Source organism: Struthio camelus, chromosome 1 (assembly GCF_040807025.1).
Source record: "Struthio camelus isolate bStrCam1 chromosome 1, bStrCam1.hap1, whole genome shotgun sequence".
In the NCBI taxonomy this organism is placed as follows: domain Eukaryota; kingdom Metazoa; phylum Chordata; class Aves; order Struthioniformes; family Struthionidae; genus Struthio; species Struthio camelus.
Genome location: NC_090942.1, coordinates 108939150 through 108960048, shown reverse-complemented (window position 1 = coordinate 108960048; position 20899 = coordinate 108939150). Strand labels below are relative to the sequence as shown.

The window sequence follows — 20899 nt, the reverse complement described above, 5'->3', positions numbered from 1 at the left end:
ATAATCCAGCAAAACATTTTAGGGACACCTTAAACAGGGGGTATGCCACAAGTGAATTCACTCGCTGGGAGGATTTGGAGAATGGATGCCAGGAGAATTTGAGACAGCTGTTAGCTTTACTTTCAGTATTAACCTTTCAACATTTTAAACTGCAAATGTTCTCCTGAATCATCATATGGAAGACCTGTATTTTTAATGACTATTGATAGGTCAGTTTTTATAAGCAGAGAACAAGCTTCTTTTACAAGCCTGAATTCTTCTTACTGCTCTTTATAGGCATTACAGATAAGTTTTAAATGTCATATTTGATTTGTGTTTATTTGAAATGGAAATAAGCAGCCCACACAGGTTTAATAATTTATTTAGTATTCAGTTTGAAACATTAGGGCACACAGTTTAGATGTGAAAATATCCACTTTGGAACTGAACAGTTTAGCAAGTCTTAAAATACAGCTATTCCAATAGGCACGCTAAGGCAAACTTTTTTTCTTTTAGGTTTTACTTGTTAACGGGCAATTCTAAATGTGAGCATGTGTCTGGACACCCTTGAATATTTTTTGCTGTAGCTTTCACACATACATAAAACAAAGGACATGAACAAGTGAACTTTGTTTTTCAGCTGCTGCATAATTTCCCCACAAAAAAACTCAGCATTTCTTCATGCCGCATGTTGCTTTTAATGCTTAAACAAATACACCAGGTCTCCAACTTACCTTCCCAAAGCAAACGCATAGTTTTCTGGATGGATCATCACAGTCAAATTTGGTCCCAATCAGATTCCACTGCCAAACTGCAGAACCTGTAGAAAGAAGTGGAATTACTCTAGTTGCGTCTAGTAATTAGAAAAGAAAACAAGTAGCTATGAGAACATTGCTAGGGAAGGAAATGATTTAACATGGAGAAGAAACTGTCAGAAAGTAGAATGAGAAAAGAGTAAAACCAGAGCAGCATGACAGCAGTGGGGCACACCACCTTCCCAGACGTTGCACTCAGGAGGTGGAGCTGGGGGCACGTCTCCCACAAGAGAGCGTGATGGGAGCTTTCCAGCTAGCACAAAGGTGATGGGGCTGTCTGGGGGAGATTCATCACAGCATACGTGGCTGTAGCATTCACAGCACAACCTGCTGTAAGCTTCGCCACAGTTCAGCAGAAGGGTCAGTCTGAAGAAGCCTTTTGCCCTGCTATTCCACCCTGAGAACAAGGGTTTAGTGCTAAACACTACAAGCCTCAGAAACAGATTCCCATGCCAGGGGAATTTAAATGATCCAGGGGAAAGATGCCAACAGTGCTCTATAAATCACAATACATAGGTAATAAAAAATAATTCAGATCATTCTCTCCCCATTCCCAAACACAGTCATCAAGTAATGAAGTACAGCAACTATTTCCTAAAAATAGATTCTGCTATTTGTTTTTTGACACGATCGCCTACTGAGTGGATAAAAGGAATGCAATAGATATATCTCGAGTCTAGTAAAATGCTTGACATGATACCCTGCAGAATTGCACTGAACATTATTTCCCAATGACTTGAAAAAGAATATTGTCACGTGGATTGAGAGCTGACAGTAAAACAAAGGTTCAAAGTATTAAATTGGGTGTATAGGGGGGAATATTTAATAGCATTCTGTGGAGGTTCATTCAGTTAATGTCTTTATTAATAATGTGGATGTGGGAGCAAAAATACATTAATGAAATATGCAGGTGAGAATAAATTAGAACCTGAGGTGAACACTAGAGAGCACAAAGGAATAATACAAACGGGACCAAGTGAGATTAAGGAATCAGGTAGAAAATTACAAAATGAGAATCAAATAGGAAAAATACAAACTAATATGTTTGAGGAAAATAATGTAAAATACAGATATTCAAAAAGCTTCAAAAGCTGGGATGCAGTGTAATGCTGAAAAAAACACCTCAGAGTAATAGTTTATTGAAAATAGAGTGAAAATGTGCAGTGCATTATGGGCCCGTTCACCTTAGTTCTGTTCCAAGGCTTCCTTCTCAGACAGTGAAGAAACTACAGCAGCTCAGAGTGCTGCTACAGCCACCTGACTGATTGAACTGAGGAACCTCTTTAGAGGTTCAAAAAAAAAAAAAAAAGATTTCATTCTGTCTCAAGAGTAACATGGCTATTAAAAAAAAAAACAAAAGACAAATAAGCAAAAAGCAAAAAAGGAAGACCTATGCCTCAGGACAATCCAAGTACCCACCACAAGTAATCCATGGTATGACATATTTCTGTAGCTGGACTCCTCTGCTTCTGTCCTATGGATGAAGATGGGATTTTATATTATACTGAATATCATGGAGCGTGCATAACTTGATTCAGGTCTCACCTGAGCCTATGTCCTAAGATGCCAGAGATCCATGACTGTTTAGATATTTTTCTTAAGATGAGGAGGAAAAGAGGGAACTCGAGGAAGGTGTTAGAATGTGCCAGTAAAGCCAACTGTGTGCAGGACAAGCTGGAAAAGCCACCTCTTCCTTGGGAAACACAAAGAAGTCAAAGTATCTCATTTCTTGAAGAGTTAACTAACATTAGGGCCTGTAAGGTATTTTAAGAATAGTTGCTTTATTTAACGAGTTTCACTTCTGTCCCCCTCCTATTAAATTGGTGTAAATTCATGTCCTCCCTCCCCCATGAATATTAATATTTCTGAACTACAACTAGATATTTTCCCAAGTATAATCATTAGCACTTGTTAAAGGTCTTCAGACGCTCTGGGCTCTGTCTCGTTGAGATTATTAAATGAATCCTTCACTTACCTTCTGGTTATTTTTCAATTTGTTTGAAGATGGCTGCAATTAAGTCTCTTTCATAGAAGACGAATTCCTCTAATGAGGAGCACTTTGCAGCACAGAGCTCTGAGTTTGCTCTCCATGATCCTGAAACAGCTTGGGTCATGCTGGCTGTCCAGGGGAGAGCTTCTGGTCTGCTTTTTCACAGCCTTCGATGCACTTGCCTCCATGAACTCTTCTGTTTCATTTGACCTTCCTACAGATCTTTCTGGCGCTATCTGACAGTTAGTCACGTCTAAACGTATTTATTTTGGCTGCTCGCTGTAAACCAGACCATAAGATAAGGAGGACAGGAGTGCTTGGTGTATGGCTCATCCACTCTTTCGTGTCAGACAGAGGGCACAGCTAAAACTGGTTTGAAGCCAGCAGGTTCAGACTTGTAGCATACTATTCAACATATTGACCGCCAAAATCATGACACGCTGGTTTAAAAAGTACAGAACCAATCAGGAAATAAAAAGATAACAGTGACAAGGAAACACAGCCGAGACAAAATTAGAGCTTTTTTTTTTAAGCTTATGTTGGTATTACTTTGTTAGAAGGTTTTCTTCTGTTTGATGTAAATAATTTTCAATAATAAGAAGTGAGACTGTATTTAATTTTTGGATAACACAGAAAATTTTGACATCTCTTGAGATAACGGGGTTTGAAAAGCAATTTTTCACAGTGTCTGACTTACAATTCATAGCATGAAGGAGTTTAGATGCAGGTGATACACTTGGTCTCTTTGGAAGCTTGAAAACAGATTGTTACTTTGCATAATCAAGTTATTGATATCCAGTAATGAATATCTTCATGTGAATCACAGACAAACATTTCTAAAACAAAACTGTAAATATGCTGAATTGCACGGTTTACTGACACAAATGACTTTGGTTTCCTCTTAAGCGCTATTTCTTCATCTTCCAAACGTGACAAATAAATCATTTAGTCAGTAATGTGATATTCCCAGGCAGATGTCTTGATACCACCACAGTAAGGTAGGCTGGTAGTCAAGGCTGTAAGTACAAACCTACTGTACATTGGTGCTGTGGCTATTACTAAAGCATTTTGAAGTTGTAAATCATTGTTTAAGTGCTAAACGCCTGTTCTTTCTTGAGCTATCTAAGGTACGCTCCCCAATAAAAATGATGAAATTTTATATTCACAAAATTGAAGTTGACTTACATCATAAATTTTGCAAACACAAACACTTCTTTCTTTTACTTATATAGCTACATCTTTTCAGCTCTGTAATCAAAGCTAGCCATTCCCTCTTGACCGTTGTAATATGCAATTATTTCTATAGGATCCATATCATTATTTTTCCATTATTATTTCAGACATTGATCCTTTTTCAGTATCATGACTATGGTAACATATTTCAGATTCTTCAAGTCACAAATAATAGATATCGTCTAAAATGCTCCTTGGTTGATCAGGATTCTCCAAATGGTTCTTCAGCTGCTTTCTAATTCTGTTAATTTTTAAAAATGCATCTGTTTTAGATAGGCCTTACCACTCATATTTTGTATTTTTATAAGGTGACTTGCCACCTGGACTTTTGAGACCCTTATGTTGTTCATTTCTTTTGAGATTGGCACTGCCACCATAAAAGATAATAATGATGAAACAGTCTAAGGATAAAACATGCTTAGAAGGCACTTGGCATATATTATTAAACGAATGGGAAATGATCAGTTAAAGCAGCAGATGATTAGGAAAGAAGGCACATTTTACTTGCAAATAGGGCACAAGTTGGCAAGTAAACTTGAGCAGGTTTTAATACTGTAGAAATGTTACGTTAGTACGTTGTGAACATTTGAAAGATGAGTTTGTGCACCAAAATATTCCTGCTATAAGGAGTATTGGGAGAATATTTCGGTAAGGATGGCATGGAAATACTGGTCTAATAAAGGAGGTACTATGAATTTGTATAAAATGTCACTGAATTAGTGGACATATGATTTCTGCATCTTGTGATGTAAATAAATTTATAAGAAATAATGAAGATGTCACAGGAGTGACATGAAGGGAAAACTCCGTGGAAATCATACTTAAAGTTACACTTAAAGCAATTTTTGAGATCCCACGTTAAATACTTAATATACTTAAGCCCCATATTCTTAGCTTTGTCCCTTGAACCAGAAATCTCTATTTCAGAAGTCACAAAGGCAATTCAGGGTTGGGAAAAGCATCCAACAGTGTTAAAATCGTTGCAGTTTATTTCAGTGCAGGAAGAAATGGAAGGAACCTCAGGTTCTACAAGGGAAGAGAAATGGATTCAAGAGAGAGCAGTAGCAGTAAAAATGCCACAGTTACCTGTCAGTTACCAGCAAATGCCCCTTCAGGTGTGGAAAAAAAAAAAAAAAAAAGAAGAAGAAGAAGAAGAAGAAGAAGGAGGAACAAAAAGGAATATGTGCAGGAAAGGGCAAAAATGCCCCATGGCAAGAAAGAAAAAAGTGGGATTCCAGGAAATATAGTCAAATGTCACAGACAACCTTGATATAAACAAGGAAGTAAATGGAAATCACTGTTCTAAGTTATCTGATGGCTTAACATTAATGCAATAAAGATAAAAAATATATAACGGCAATAAGACAGGAAAATTAACACATTTAATAGTCCATGCCATACAGATTTTAGCATTTTTTAAAGTCACCAAGTATGCTCTGCATTGATGAGGCTGCAAAAAAAACCAGGCTCCTAACTAACAAAAATCGTGTTTAAAGCTGTTGAAGTTGGAAAGGAGAAAAAAGTTTGCTCCAAAAAACCTATGCTTAAACTCACGTGGTCCTGTCCTCTCAAGTCTCATGACTGTGATGGGATGACAGGACTCAAACTTGAATAAAGCATTTGTGTTTCTCTCATTTACCAAAAATTAAAGGAGAACTGGATTGAAAGTCAAAAGGATTCACTGTAAGATTCAAATTCCCTCCTGCAGAGGCCCAGTACCAAACTGCAGGAATTATGCTATTCATCAACACAGGAGGATTTTTTCCCCCTCAGTCCTGTGATAATGCATCTACCACATACTCTGTTAGTCATCTAACAGTTTAGATGATACAACTTACTTAAGTCAGGTACAGATTACACCTAAATTTAAGGTACAAACTACCTCTGACTACACTAAGGAGAACAGTTTTTCATTTATGAACACCATTAGTCATAACACTTTCCTTTTATGCTGTGATATTTTTCATGGTATCTTTTCATCAAATTAATTTGTCATAACATTTGTTTTGTGATTAATTTCAAGATACATAATGTGTTGTGCGACTTCTTCTTTTTTTCTTTTTTAAACAAAGTCACTTTTGGAAGATAACAAAGCATTCCACCTGAGAAGGACTGCTAAATATTTCTATCTTTTAGCGCTTAAACTGAGTTAGTCTCCTTATCTATAAAATGTTACCAGTATCATATAAATGCTATGTTATCATTTGAGCCTACTTCTTGTAAAACCTCTCCTCCTCCACTGTTTCACTCGCTATTCAAATGTGCACACAAGCATTAATATTGCAGGCGTTTTTGTTTTCATTCCTCTGTCAAAGGCAACAGTTTTGCAAGTTATAAACAGGCTTGCAGTACCACTTTAAAATCAACTGTCCTATACTTCCATTATAATACCCAACTTTGTGTTACATATAAATTTACCGAAAGTAATCATTTGAGGTGAGAATGTTACATATGGAGCCAAGGCTAGTTAAAAAAATTGCTTTTTGCTTTTTTGTTCTCTCAAGAGCAAGGGAAGACCTGACCTACGCTAAGAAGTTTGGGAATCATTTCTTTGAAACAGCCTAGCGTTCAACGGACTCTAACCCATTCTTTGGACTAAGGAAGCTGCCGTTGGCCAGAAAAAGGAGAGAGACCATTGTATGTATGGGGGCAGGGAGAAGGGAAAGAGGAAAGCCAACGGGTTGTGTCAGGAACGTGCATTTCCTCCCACGCACAAAATCGTCCCCAAAGTTCCAAAGTTGGCCAAAGCCTTTAAAAGAATACAATTCACGTTTGCTCAGTAGAGATGTTCATTACTAAAATCTCAGAAGATTGCACCCACAGTGAGCAACTAATTCCCGCTACTGCTAGAATAATATGAGTAATATCTAAGAAATTAAAATTTGCACGAGGAAAAGCAATTAGGTAAAGAAATAGTGAGGATAAGTTAAAAATAATAATAATAATAATAATAATAATGTCAGAGGCTCAGAGCTGAAGACATAAAATGGTTGAAGGTGATGGGTACAGCTCCCAACTTCAGTACTTGGCTTTATAACCACTTTAATGCTTGTTTGTTGTGCTGGGAGAGAGGGTCAGGAGGAGATTTAAATGCAATGAATGCTACCTTTGCAATAAAACAGCATGCCCACACAAACACCGTGCCACAAGACAGAGGTTTCTAACCTGAAACTTCTTCCCAAAGAAGAGAGGAAGGCGCTGTCAGAGCCCCCCAAGCTACCAGGAGTTACGCTGCCTTCTGCTGGCTGAGAGCACCTCGCTCTCAGCCAGAGGCAGCCGCCTGCATGGAGGAGGTGAGGAGGATGGGAAGCTGCTTTGTGCGGTTAAAAGGCAGTAGATGTTTGCTGCCGAGGGGCCAAGCTAGTGGTCAGCTTGTCGAAATGCCTCAAAATCTATATCCGGTCCCCTGCCTTAGCTGTAGAAGTAAACTAAGTAGAGCCCATAATCAAGGGGATCTGTATCTTCTTTCTGCCTGAAGACATTAAAAGCACAAAATGATCCGGCTGTCACCTGCTTAATTAAAGGTCAGTGCAACTTTATAGCCTTCAAAAATGTACTGATTCAAAAATGATTTACAGGAAAACATAAAAGTCAGCAGAGAATTGGGCCATCTATTTTAAAGATCATTATTGTCACTCACTTTGAAATAATACTTCTTTGTTGGAATTGAAGTTATATTATTCACTGTGATTTGTACATTTAGAAATGGGAGTTGAGCAATAATTTTTTTTCAGGCCTCAATGTTTAGTTAGACTGAGTTATGCTGATTGTTGCAAACAGACAATTAATACAAAGAAATAAAAGATAGCAGCAAATTGAAGAAGAGATGTGACAGGAAAACATTCTATCCCAAATAAGATGGAAAAATTTTATAGGGGAAAGGAGAAAGATACTAGATTGATTAATATTATAATAAATAGCCAAGGTCCCCTGTTTAAAACAAAATATATTATACATATGAAAAACATAATATTGGCTCTGATAAATAGAGCAAAAATGTGATTGCAGACCAAGAAAATGGAGCTCGAAGGGATAATCTGGACATTAACAAATTGGAAGATTTAATGTGGGTTTTTGAATACATGAATATCATTTCTCTAAAGGCAAGGACTAAAGGACTAGGCAGGATTTTTTTTTTTCCTAAACTCCAAACAGGATCAGAGGAGATTTCCTTTCCTTTTTCCTGCTGCAAAGACAGAGTGAGCACTGTAGGGTGCACATTTTTACTTCTCCCAGCCTGATGAACCAGAATTTGAAACGTGCTCAGAAGAAAATACAACCAAGTTTGACAGGGGACTTAAGCTCCCAATTATTTGTACAATGAGTAAATACGTTTCCTTCTCTAAAAGTACTTAATTTCCTTAAATAAGAGAGGAATGGCGACTAAGGAGGAAGTTGGACTCGTGCTAGCCACCTTCCAACAGGTAGAAAAGATTAGGAAAGAAAACACAAGTTATTCCTGAATAGATCTCAGAAGAGCTAGATTAAAGAAGTGCAGCCAAATCAAACCAGATGCCTTTTATCCAGTCTGTCTTCGATATAGCTAAGGAAATGACAAGTCTTTGGCCAGGGAGCCAGGGAGATAAGAAAAGGTGGTGGCAAGTGAACAATTGATTCTTCCCTGCCTTTGTTACTGCTGCCTTCTCCTTCGGTCCTGGCACACTACTACTCAAAGCCAATTTAAGTAGCTTGCACGGACTCATCACAATATAAAAGTGACTGTCCCTATGTTCTCTTCTCCTCTGCTACTAAATTGCTGAGGAGAAAGGAAGTTGACAGGAAGAAATGTGAAGAGGATAGAGATGCTACTGCTCCCTGTCTTAGCTGATGTTTCAGGTGCTGGTGGTGCTAGCAGAAAAATTTGCAATCTTTTCCTTTCCACTTGCAAATGCTACACTAGAGAGAGAATCAAAGGCAGAGCATCAAGCCATTTGACCAACCCTGACTACGAACCAACTACCCATAGTAAAATTTTCTTTTCCCACATTTATTCATATTTCTGTTTTTATATCCATACACTTCTATATTTATTTTATATTTTTTCTCTTATATTTATTTAGCAAAATATTGAATTAGGCATCATATGTCACTGTGCTATTCACCCTTTTCTTTCATCCAAATACAATGCAGACATACTCCTTTTCACTGCTGTGGAAAACAGTGTCATGCGGTCACAGAAAAAATCCAAAACAAAATAATTCTGAGTCTCCTGTGCTACTGATCTCCACAACCAAATTCATCTCCATTAAATAAAATCATTGAGTATTCAGAGAACATTGCCAAGCAGAGTCAAATGGACCTTAGCAATTACTCATTGAGTATTCAGAGAACATTGCCAAGCAGAGTCAAATGGACCTTAGCAATTACTCCCCTTCAGAGTTTTGGCTTTTATTCTATATTCATCAGGCTTGTTCAACCACCCAAAAATCAAGCTCTAGAAAAGATCCGGACAGACTACTACTTTTCACACTGTCGAGAACTAAATGACTAGATTCGAGTCCTTTCTCTTTTCCTTACAGCCTAATAAAAGACCTTAAAAAACAAAGCATTAAAATGGGACCGGCAGACAAACTTGACAAATAAACAATGCACCCAAGACTCTTAATTTCTCAAACCTCAAAGCTGACTAAGAAACTGGAGAAGGTAGCTATATTATTTTTGGACCCTGAGTTTCACTGTGCTGTCCCATGTAGGCAACCTGCTCCGGCCTTTGCTATGTACATGAGCAGAGACCATAGAAGGCGGCGACGCTATCTGGCCCTGCTTTGTCTTCAATCACTGCTTCAACTGACGAATGAAAAGGCAAAAAAAAAAAAAAAAAAAAAAGGTGGGGGCAGAAACACGTTTCTCTTTTTGACAGAGAAGCTGGAAAAGGTCAGTTCCTGTTCATGCCATCGCAATGGCCACGCAAACGTAAGTATGCAATGCTGCCCGCAGACTGGAAGAACTGACAAGGAGATTTGACCTTACTGCTTTTAAGCAACATTTTTCAGGGTTCATATTCACAAATTTAGCCCCAGGAATCTGGGAAATGAAAAAGAGAAGGCGTATTTAGGAGTTCAATCTCCTGTTCCAGAGGTGATTTTAATCTTTTTGCTCCTTTTAGCTCTAGTATTCAGCACACTTTTATATATGAAGTTGCTTTAAAAAAGTTTCTTTAGAGTTCTCTCTCATATGAAAATAGCTATGAGCCACAGCACCTCTTGAAACAGTTTTCTCCCTACGCAGCAAAGTAAAACTGTAAAAAAACAGGGTTGTCACGGAAAATATACCCCCAAAACCCTTTAAAAGTTAGACAGACTTTACTTTCTGACAACCTCCAATATGTGCTTTAAATTCTAAAAGTGTTTTTATCAGAAATGTCTTGTCTGAAAAATACTTCTATTAGCCTCAGCTTTTAATAGGAAAAATGTTTTCCAGGGTTCATCAGCAGTCGTTATATTAGCTACTCCTTTTTCATTAAACTCAAAGCAACATATACAGGTCAAATTTTTTCTCCAACCTGAACATTCTGGTCACATTCACTATTTTTCACATGGTGAGGCAAATCTCATAAGATAGAAGCAGATGGTGACAGCTTCCCAGTACTATCAAATCAAATTGAGATAGCAAAAATAAACATTGGTCCCAAGCTTGGAAACTAGGTGAACATTTTGTCTTCTGAAAAGCTGTGCCAATTGCTTTAGAAACCATGAACAAAATAATTATGATTAAGAAATAACCACGCATCTCCAGAAACAATTCTTAGGAGACATTAGTTTACTGGAGACCTTGTGCTTAATCTTCCGTATCAAGATGGGTTTCATTTGAAAAAAGTAAATCTCCTCCCTCTGGTCTCACTGTTGAGAAAGTGCTCTGATCTGTCACCTGAGGTTCGCTATTTGAAATTCAGGAACTACTGGTGATATTTGCACAGTTTCTTCAACCCCTCTATGGAACAATCAACCCCCCCCCCCCCCCCCCCTTAAAATATGCAGAAAATATATCATTATAAAGTGAAAATCCATCTCGTAAAAATCATCCAATTTGACTGATTTACTATCAACACAAAACCTTGCTTCAGTATTTTTTCTGTATTTTCTGCATTTTTTAGCCATTTCTTTCATGTATTCGTTTTTATCCACAGTCAAAAACATTGTACCATGCTACAGAGCAAAAAAAAGAGAAAAAAATTCCCCCTGAAGACTGGAAAACTTTTCCAGACTTAAGTCCAGAAATAAACCACAGTGGGAATATATAACATGCATTAGATTACATCAGCCTTAATTATGCTTCTGGTTTTGGACATTATGTTTAAGGACCATACATTTTCATTGATGTAGGGCTTTGGGCATATTTGGTAGTGGGAAGGGATAAACTGAATTCATGTTGGTACAATGAAAGAAAGATATCACCCTCTAGGATTTCATTCGAGACAGAAGCAGCTAGTACCGCTTACTGTCATGCGGTCTCTACTGGAACGGTAACTTCCCATTTCTGGGAGGGCAGGCTTTTGGCAAAATCATCGTTATAAACAGAACTTTAGGGATGAGAATTTAAGAAATGTTTTACGAAACAGGATGCTTAGCTGCTTGCAAAGCCAGGTGAAATTGAAGTTTCCAGTTCAGAGGAAATTTCATTCATTCATTCAAAAAAAAAAGAAAAAGAAAAAAGAAAAAGATTACTGTAATGAGAATGTAATGACATCAATTTTCCTCATAAATCTGAAGTCCTTTCACACAAATTACACAAACCACCCAAGTGCATTTGGGGACTGCTTTTCCTTGCGTGCGCATGTGTGCGTGTTTTTAGCAACAATTCACCACTAAACAGCAAAAGCTTCTTTTGGCATGAACACATATTGTACCATGACTGGACAATGCCAAGATAAAAGGAAAACAGACCCCAATCTCCTAGCACGAGCTTTTGTTAACATCAATACATTGACATCAATAAAGGCTAAAAGATTATGACAGTTGTGCTTTCTATGCCTGAGAAAACACAAGGTAGAAGACAAGCTGCAATATGCACCCGGGTCAGGGCTTGTGTCAATGGAAGCAAGGTGAACTTCCAAAAGAAACAGCAGGCAGTTCAGGTTAGGCACAGAAGAGGTGCAGAACAAAAAGAGACCTAGTTTTCTTGGCCTTGTGGCACAGGGACAAAAAAAAAAAAAACAGTGATGTGTTAGGAAATTCCTCAGGGCATATATCCTAACTTGAAAGAAGGACATTTCAAAATGGAATGGTTTTAAAAAGAATTTAAATTAATTTTAAAAGGAATTTATAACTGCAAACTTGAAGCTAGACTTCTTGCTGAGATTACATGTCAACAGATATTTACAGTGTGTTGTGGTCAAGCTCATATACTGGAGTAAGAATTCAGATTGGTAGTATGAAGGAATCGTCTTAGTTATATCCTTATATTTTTTTCCCTAAATATTTTGTAATGTTAAAATCACATTTAATCAGAGAGGATATTTTCTGTGATATGTATAGAAGCAGAAGGCAATGGTAAGTTAAAACAACCTCAGCTTGAGCTGGTAGAAAATAATTTAGATAGTTTTGTAGTGCTGATGTATTGCCAAGGTCACAAACAAGACTGATTTATTCAGGAAATGTGAGTTAGAAAGGCTATTTAAGGGAGCTGTAAATACTGTGCTTAGATGTCCCTAGACCTAGATGGATTTATTTCTTCCATCAGCTGTATTGAAAAATTATGATTTACCTGTAATCTTCCTGCACTATTCAGTGATAGACTATTTGATAATTTTTCTTGAACGGAAAACACTCCCCCCTTATTTTGCATATAAAACTGATATCCAGACTAGATCCTTCAGAATTTAGAAAGATGTCCTGGGAATCTGCTCCTGCAACGGACACATCTGCTAACTTGCTCTCAGCATAACAGAAGCATGATCTGAAAGGGTCAAACAATTCTTTTAGACACGTGGTAGTTGATAGAAAGGTCCCCTAAGCACTGGAGAAATATTTCAATTAAAAATGGAAATGGTAAGGGTGAAGCACGTACATAGCCTAAAAGAAAAACAAACCACCACTCGTATTTCCCTACCAACAGCACTCTTGTGAGCATCTTTTCTCATGATGATCTTTTCACTGCTGAGAAGCATGTTTCACTACTTAATCTAGTCAACTGCTACCTGTGATATAGCCTATCAGTTTGTACTCATTTTCCAAGAATTGGGTCAAAATGTTCTAACTGATATATTTGAAACAGAAAATGGTAAGCATTTGTCTCAAAAACCTTGGTATGAAAGGGTTTCCAGAGTAGAATTGCTGCTCTCATCTCCTTAGTAATTTGCTTTAAGATGAAACTCAGGTCCCAGTTTTGGATAGCTAAAATCAGTGGCAGCAGGATTGCATTGCTCGTCACAGCAGGCGAAGGAAACAAGGCACACATTCATATATGGGCACAGGGCTTCAATGGCTGCCTCTGCTTCAAATACAACAATATGCCGATTTTCCAAAGCTTCTCCCAGGTCTGGGGCAGGGGATGAGTAGGTATGAAAGGGATTACCAAGTGGGCTAAATGGGTCCAGCTCAGCAAAACCTATGAGTGCCTGGAAACTGCCACCTCCTCTCTTCCCCAGGCTTTCCAAAACGCCCTGGAGGTAGGAAGGTCAGCCTCAGGAGAAATTACCCAGCAGATGGCAAGAAAGAGAAAGGCACAACTACTTATTCAAGACTTTAAAGGGCTCGTATGGACTTTTAGAAATAAGATGACCAATGATGAATTATAGACATATTCTGGGAGGAAAGTAGAGTAGGCAGACAAATGACCGTGGCAGGAATCGTGATCTGCCCATAGCAAGTAGATTTTAGATGAATAATGCAAAATGAGCATTTTGAGGTGCAAGAAGGTTAGTAATAAAGTTTAGTTTCCTAAGTTTACTCAGAAATAAACTTATATCAAGCAAAAAAAGTACTTTCAAGGAGGCTAGCTAATCTGTATATTATTCACAAGCTCAGCTACCAGAGGCTAATGTTAGGATCTGGGCTTTCTACATTTAACCTAGAAACTTTGTATTAGCCTTTTTCTTAACAAAATTGCTACGTACTTACTTCTAACCCCAGCAATTCAATACCTGCTTTGCATAACTGCAGTAGTATCTAGAGCCTTACTTAAAATTACAATATAAGCACCACAGGGAATGCAGTAGGGAATAGTCTATAGCATTTCTAAAATGCAAAGAAGGTGAACACCAGAAAGCAAATGCAAAAGTCTACAGGCTGATAAAGTTTACTGTTTTTTTCATTACTTATACTCATTATCGATAAAAGAAAATATCACTGTAACATTATGCTAAAGCACTATTAACCAGTAGGCAAAACACTAGGTTTAAATTCATACTCGTGGCTTGCATGTTGCAAGGAAGAAATTCCACACAAGCCACTAAGACGACAGCCATTCCATGACTAATTGCTACCTGTAATCACTATTCTGCCTGGCTACTCAATTGTTACCTATTTTACAGTTTATGGCTCCTGACTGCTTAAAACTCTCCTTGAGCTCCAGGAGCACAGCGTACAATATCCATCCCCTCCAAAACACTGGAATTTTTGTCATTGCTCCAAAAGCACCAAATTTTCCAAAGCTGTTTCTCTTCCCTCATTTGTTCACAAACCCAGATTAAGATCACCTACGGTTGTGAAGCACAATGAATTTTAAAATGTCTAGATCGTAATGAAAACTCTTGCCTCAGGTTGGTTGTATGAGTTTTCTTCTCTAGCTAAGACCGTCACATGCACTGATTAATGCAGCTTTCAGCAAAACACATGGCACCAACAGATAGGACACAAAGGACTGAAAACATCTGCACTAGAAGTAAAAGAACAACAAAACAGTAATAGTATTTTGCATCAAATCAGGTGTTATTCTAAATTTTTTACTGCAAGAAGAAAACTTCCTGCCAAAATGACTGTGACATATTCCAGTATTAGACAGTGCTCTTTCTTAGAAAAAAAATGTTTTCAGGGGAAAATGACCAAAAGCAGGAGTAATAAAATAGAGAAGAATTAGAATTAATTGTCCTCTTTTTTTCTTTCCCACAGCTCCTCTCTGAATGACATTTCTATTTCTTCAGTATCCATGTTCTGATTGTTATGTTTTCTTTTACTGTCACTGATCCTTCATTTCTCCCCACACATTATCTCTGTTTTCATCCCTGGAAACTACTTACATATGCCACAAAAATTCCTGAAACCCCTTTGACTCCTTGGGATGGCCAACACTGCGTAGACAGTGGGTAGCGCCGTTCTCAGAGGCGACTGTGGCCCAAAAGAGGAAATGAGGAAAAGACATTAAACACTGCTCTACCAAAAGAGGAAAAATTGAGGTCACTACTCTACTTGAGAATTGTGATCTCTTGGCAAAAAACAAGATTATAATTTACCTAGTATAAACACGAAGGCAATTTTCTCTCTATTGCTTTTCTATTTCCTTAGGAATTCACAGAATTATTCCAAGGCCAAAGGTTGGGGGGTGGGAGAGCACACAGGTAATTTTAATTCCTATGTATTTATATACAAAAAGGGAAAAGCAAACAAACTCTGTGTTTTCTTGAAGAAAGTAAAATTACCTGGACACTGGTAGAACTGGAAAATAAAAAAAAAAAAACAAATAAATAAATTAAAGTCAATGAATAAGTTTTAAACTATAGAAGCCTCATATTGCAATGACTAATTCCTTACTGATACCGAGATAGCACGTCTGCTTGCCACTCACTTTCAGTTAACGAAAACTTGAGTTTTCTGCTCCTACTTATGGCCCTTTCTAGGATCATCCTCTTTAATCTTAGAAGCTGCAAATATTCATCAGGGTTCAGCCAATGCGGTTCTGAAGGAGCACGGAAAAGGGCACTAGAGGAGAATTCCTTGCATAGGGTCATTAACGAATCTCCCTCAAGCACATGAGTAAGAAATATTTACTGGAACTACAGGAAAGTTGTTTAGCGTCAGAATCACATCGTTCTGAGAAGTTTTTCTTAGCATAGCCTGGAACAAATGGGAAAGTAAGATGCAGTAGTAACACACTTCTGATATAACAAATTGCTCTTTATTTAAAGATGCTTTTTTAATATGAATAAGATTTTAAAGCCTGTCAAAGATGGCACGCAAAGATAAAAATAAAGAAGCGTCAGGAACAAAAATGTTCTTTTTTTCCTTTCCTCTGAATTAATTGGCATGTCAGTCAAAAAATCTGTCAATGCATATGCAATATAAGCAGCATGACTTACACTACTAAAAGCATAGGAAAAAAGGAACAAGAAGAACTGGAGAAAAGGAAAACGGCAGCTGTGATGAGCAAGGATTCTTCCCAATCTATAGTATGCATGCAGCTATAACAATACAGTCAAAGATGGTGAAGAAACGATGACAGAACTGTCAATTATAGCAGAGCGGCGTGTAAACAGAGATACAAAATCTGCCGAGCAGAACCGACATCAGGTGGTAGGGCTTTTCTGCTCACCCACCCCAAACCCTGTCCAGAGCAGCGGGGATCCCACTCCCTCGTGGCAGCTGGAGAGGCTCATTAGCCCTCCCAGGCTATCAAAGGGGTGGGAGCTGCTCTCGGTGGAGAAAGGGCTGCAATAAGTGAGGTCCTAATGGGAAACCGTAGACACAAAAAGGCGCTGGCTGAGACGTAAATTGGATTATTGATTGCTACATTTCAAATTAATCTGAACAACAGGAAAGAAGTAAATTGGGACACCATGTCACGGTCTTGTCTGCCCTGTTGAAGAATTCAGCTTGTTTAGAGGTGTTTGCAGGAGTCATGGTCTTAAAGCACTTCTTTAAAGTATTGTTCCGTTGTTCTAAAGTATTGTTCCGTTGTTCAGCATTCGATATGAAGATCACCAGAAGGTAAACGAGCTCTGTTTACAAATGCTATTAATAAGCTAAGGCTGCCTTTTAATCAAGTCCTGCAAATTCCTCTGTTTGGATCTGAAAGCTACACTAGCTCCAGGCTTCACGTGTACCAATGACCCTATGGAACAGTATCAGCTTCCCTTTGGTTCCCGTTAGGTTCACCTTGAACGTGACCAGCACTTCTACATGATATATAAGGTAAGGCAGAATTCAGCTTTGGCACTGTCCTGGGAGAAACAAGCAGCAAGAAAAACAAACCAAAAAGCCACAAAATTACTTTTGTCTCAAGAACAGGCAGCTGCAATTGAACGCATGCAGAAAAATCTGCTGAATAATGAGTTTGTTTTGTTTTTTTTTAAACATACTGAAAAACATTGTACTTCAAAAAATGGACTTTGAGGTCCCAATCCAGGCAATCAGCACTGCCAGCACACTGGCCTGGTGTTTTAAACTACAGGTAGCACTATGAAGAGTGAAACAAGTTAAACTTTGTCTCTCTTGACCATTAAGATTTCATCATTCTGAACCTGCTTCATAAAGTAGGTTGACCAGCCTTTCTTCCATGAACCAACAAAGCATTGTGTTATCATTCAAATCCTGATGAAATAAATACTGTTTCCTTAGATGTTCTTACTACTCCACTCTTCACAATACTCAGCCTTTATATGGGAGATACGGTTTCAGTTCTCTGCCTTGACTGAGTAGTCTCAATCCCCCATTTCTAACCTGTGAAAAAAGTGCCTTAAGCAGCATAGTGCCTGCTATTCCACATTTCATAGAAAAGACTCAGACTCTTTCACTGATGCTTTTGCAGAACAGATAGAATATATTGCTGGGCCAAAAAAAAAAAAAAAATACAGGTAAGGATATCAAGGAATTCACCAGGAAAATGAAGATACCTCATTTCCATTCTCTGCTCCAGTGCCTTTTGGAGATTTTATGCTAAGCAACCTTTGAATAAAATGCACATGCTATTACTGGATCACAGTGGAACTAGAGAACTCCTTCATACCACTTTAACAGCCTACAGATTTATGCATATTTGCTTTCTGATTCTTTCTCTTAGCTTATTCATTTTCTTAACAACAGGAGAAATTTAAAGTTACAATGTGGTGTCAAGGCAGACTCCCGGACAGCATGACATGAAAGTTAATTCCCTTGAAGTTACTCCTCTAAGAACTCAGATACCATATTAAAATGGTAAGGGAAATGCAACTACTCCATCTTCTCTTCTCAGCTCTTGATGGTTTTTTCGTAATGTCTGCTCCACAGGCAGAGAGATGTCTAAACTGCCTATTCTCCCAGGACTTAGGCATTAGTAGCTCAGTGTGAAGCTACTCAGCCTTGATTGGACTCAGATCTCTGCGCTGGGTAGGAGCAGACTTTAAAGTGTTTAATACTGAGGAACCCAGGCATTTTATGTACTCCAAAGTTAGATGGGTAGTGCTCAGGACCCCACTTTTGGCCTCAAACATTTCATTGCAGCTAATATTATAGCAACAACATAGCAAAGCTCTGTATGAGCCTCCTAGGAAGGGAAGGTGATTTTATTTTAAAGGAAAATTGGTTTCATTCACCGTATCTCATACCACCTGGCATATGTTCACGCAGTCCAGACAGCCACGCTTTGCTACGATGACGCAGAAGAGGAGGGATGGTGGCTATTGAGGCCTCCCTGCACCTCCTGGATTCTGCTGAGGTTACTGACCAGGTGCTGGCTTTGCATAAGCCTTTTTTTTCTTTCAGAGTTGATAATGATTAGGAAGTTTTGTCTCTCTAAAATATCCCACCTCCAGGAGTCACTATCCTCTGTTCACCATTTCTTCTCCTTATCCAGGTGTCACAGGGCTTCAGTCCAGTTCTTCTCACCTTTGTCTCCTCATGGCTTGATACCTTTTCTTAGGCCCAGAAGTGCTGAGAAGCTGCACAGAAATGTGCTGAGATCTTGATAACCTGCTAATCTGGATGCTGTTAAACTATGCCATTGCTATAACCTGCTTTTGGTATCGGTTTTGGTGCTTCCACTGTCATTCAGATCGTCCCACTCATACATATCTTTATGCTTGTATTACAAATCTCTTCAATGTAATGTCAGAAATGATGACTCAGTCCATCAGGTACCTTCTGTAGATCTGTCTTCTAGTCTGAAGTGAAGAACAGATCCTGTTTCAGAAAGTCAGAAAAGATGAACAATTAGAAAGAAACTGCTTTACTTCTATGCCATCTGTATTATACATACCATTCTTAATTTTAAAGAATTCATTAATTCAGTCTCCAGTAATAAACTGGATCAACAGCAGAGTTAAAACAGGCAGGCAGGGAGAGTCTACCTATATGGTGATAGATGCTAGAGCTCACCTGGCAAGGGAGCATGAGCGCACATCAAAATGCTACTACTAATTATACTACAAACATAGGCCAGGATGCTGGACTACTGATCTGGACGGCAGTAGGTGCAGTACTCCAAACGGAACTGGTGAGAATGCAAAAAATATATAGTGGTTACACAGTTGCTACGTCGTGTAAAAAGTAAATACTCTTGATATGATTTAAGGCAAAGAGCACCAATCCTGGGAGAGCATTAATCACTGAGACTATTTCTTGAATATTTCTTTTTCTGCCTCCTAGTGTTCAGCAAGCTGCATTTGTTTTCAGGCTCTCACATATCCTACTTTGAAACTCACAACAAATTCATTTTCAATCCTGCCTCTCACTTTTCTCTTTTTCCTGAAATATTATTTCCTATAAAGAACTGTTCTGTTGAATTAAAACATTCAGAAAAAAAATTGATTAAAAAAAAATTAAAAAGCATTTTGATCACTTTGAAATAAGGGTTTCATCATTTTTATGAAGTAACACCGTGATTTACTACCATAAACTTTTAAAAACCTATGCAAAGCAACCCCCCCCCCCCCTATTTTTTAAAGTTTAAAAGAACTTAAAAGCAAAAAAGATGTGGAAAATCTTTTTTTCCCATTTTAAGGTACTGCCACATTTTTTTTTCAGGAAATTTGCAATAAAAAGGAAAATCTGATTCCCCCCCCCCCCCCAGCTCTACTTATCCACTGTTATTTTACAAACTTGGATCCAAAGTAGTAGGTAGACCTTTCTGAACCTATATGTTAAATCCGGACATCTGTTTAAAATTCAGATTCTCATAGGATCCAATAACAAAACAGCTACACAGGTAAGTAACTGTTGCATTGCCATCAATTTTTCAAAAAGACAAAGGAATCATATGAATAAGTGAAAAGGTACATTCCTTGTTGTGATGTGCCATAATTACCACTTGATTATTTTCTTGAAGAAATTGAAGTATGTCAATGTAACGTCATCGCCTTTGTTAGGAATCTGAATGCACAGGAGTCAGAAAACTAAGAACCCCTGTTACTAGTACAGCTGTGAGTCAAATGCATTTCACATATCAATGTAATTTCATTTTAGAGCAGAGTGAACTGTGCAAGCATTTTCCCAGGGACCTAATCTCAATTTAAAAAATAAATTCACCAAAGCTTTTTGCATCTCCTCTTTGCCTGCTCTATGGGCCATATCTTTAAAGCTACAGAAACGTCTATTAATTTCCAACCTATCAGGAGCTGCTCACCATACACATATACAGTCTTAATTTTTACTGGCACAGCCCTATTTGCATGCCGCAGAGCAAGAGTACTTCTTGTTCTCCCTTAATATACCTTCAAAAAGCAAACCCACTGAATGCCAACGTAAGAATAGTTTCTCATGGTTCGTTCCACTCTATTTTATTGAATTATATAAAGCTCTTCTATGTAAAGGTTGAACTGCTGCAATTGTGTAATATGAACTTTGAGGTCTATCAGCTATAGACTCTTGATGAGTTAAATTTCTCAACGATGATTATATTAGTATGCTATCTTGCAAGGAAACAAAACATATACGTTTCTATCGGTGAAAAATTCATTGAACATGCTCTTTTGAAAATTAGGTCAGATAGCTAGTGAGCTAAATCTAGCTCCAAATACAAGCATGCATAAGTATCT

The 20899-nt window shown here is 38.0% G+C and overlaps 1 long non-coding RNA gene across 7 annotated transcripts in view; it reads right to left on the bottom strand.

Annotated features, from left to right (window-relative positions):
- Positions 1 to 16072: 16072 nt before the first annotated feature.
- The window catches only part of LOC104144066 (uncharacterized), a 269311-nt gene continuing 264484 nt past the window's right edge, over positions 16073 to 20899 (bottom strand). For all 7 annotated transcript variants that reach the window (XR_011134965.1, XR_011134964.1, XR_694046.2 and 4 more), the window contains one exon: positions 16073 to 19046. This is a non-coding gene — a long non-coding RNA (uncharacterized lncRNA). The remainder of the gene's footprint in view (positions 19047 to 20899) is intronic.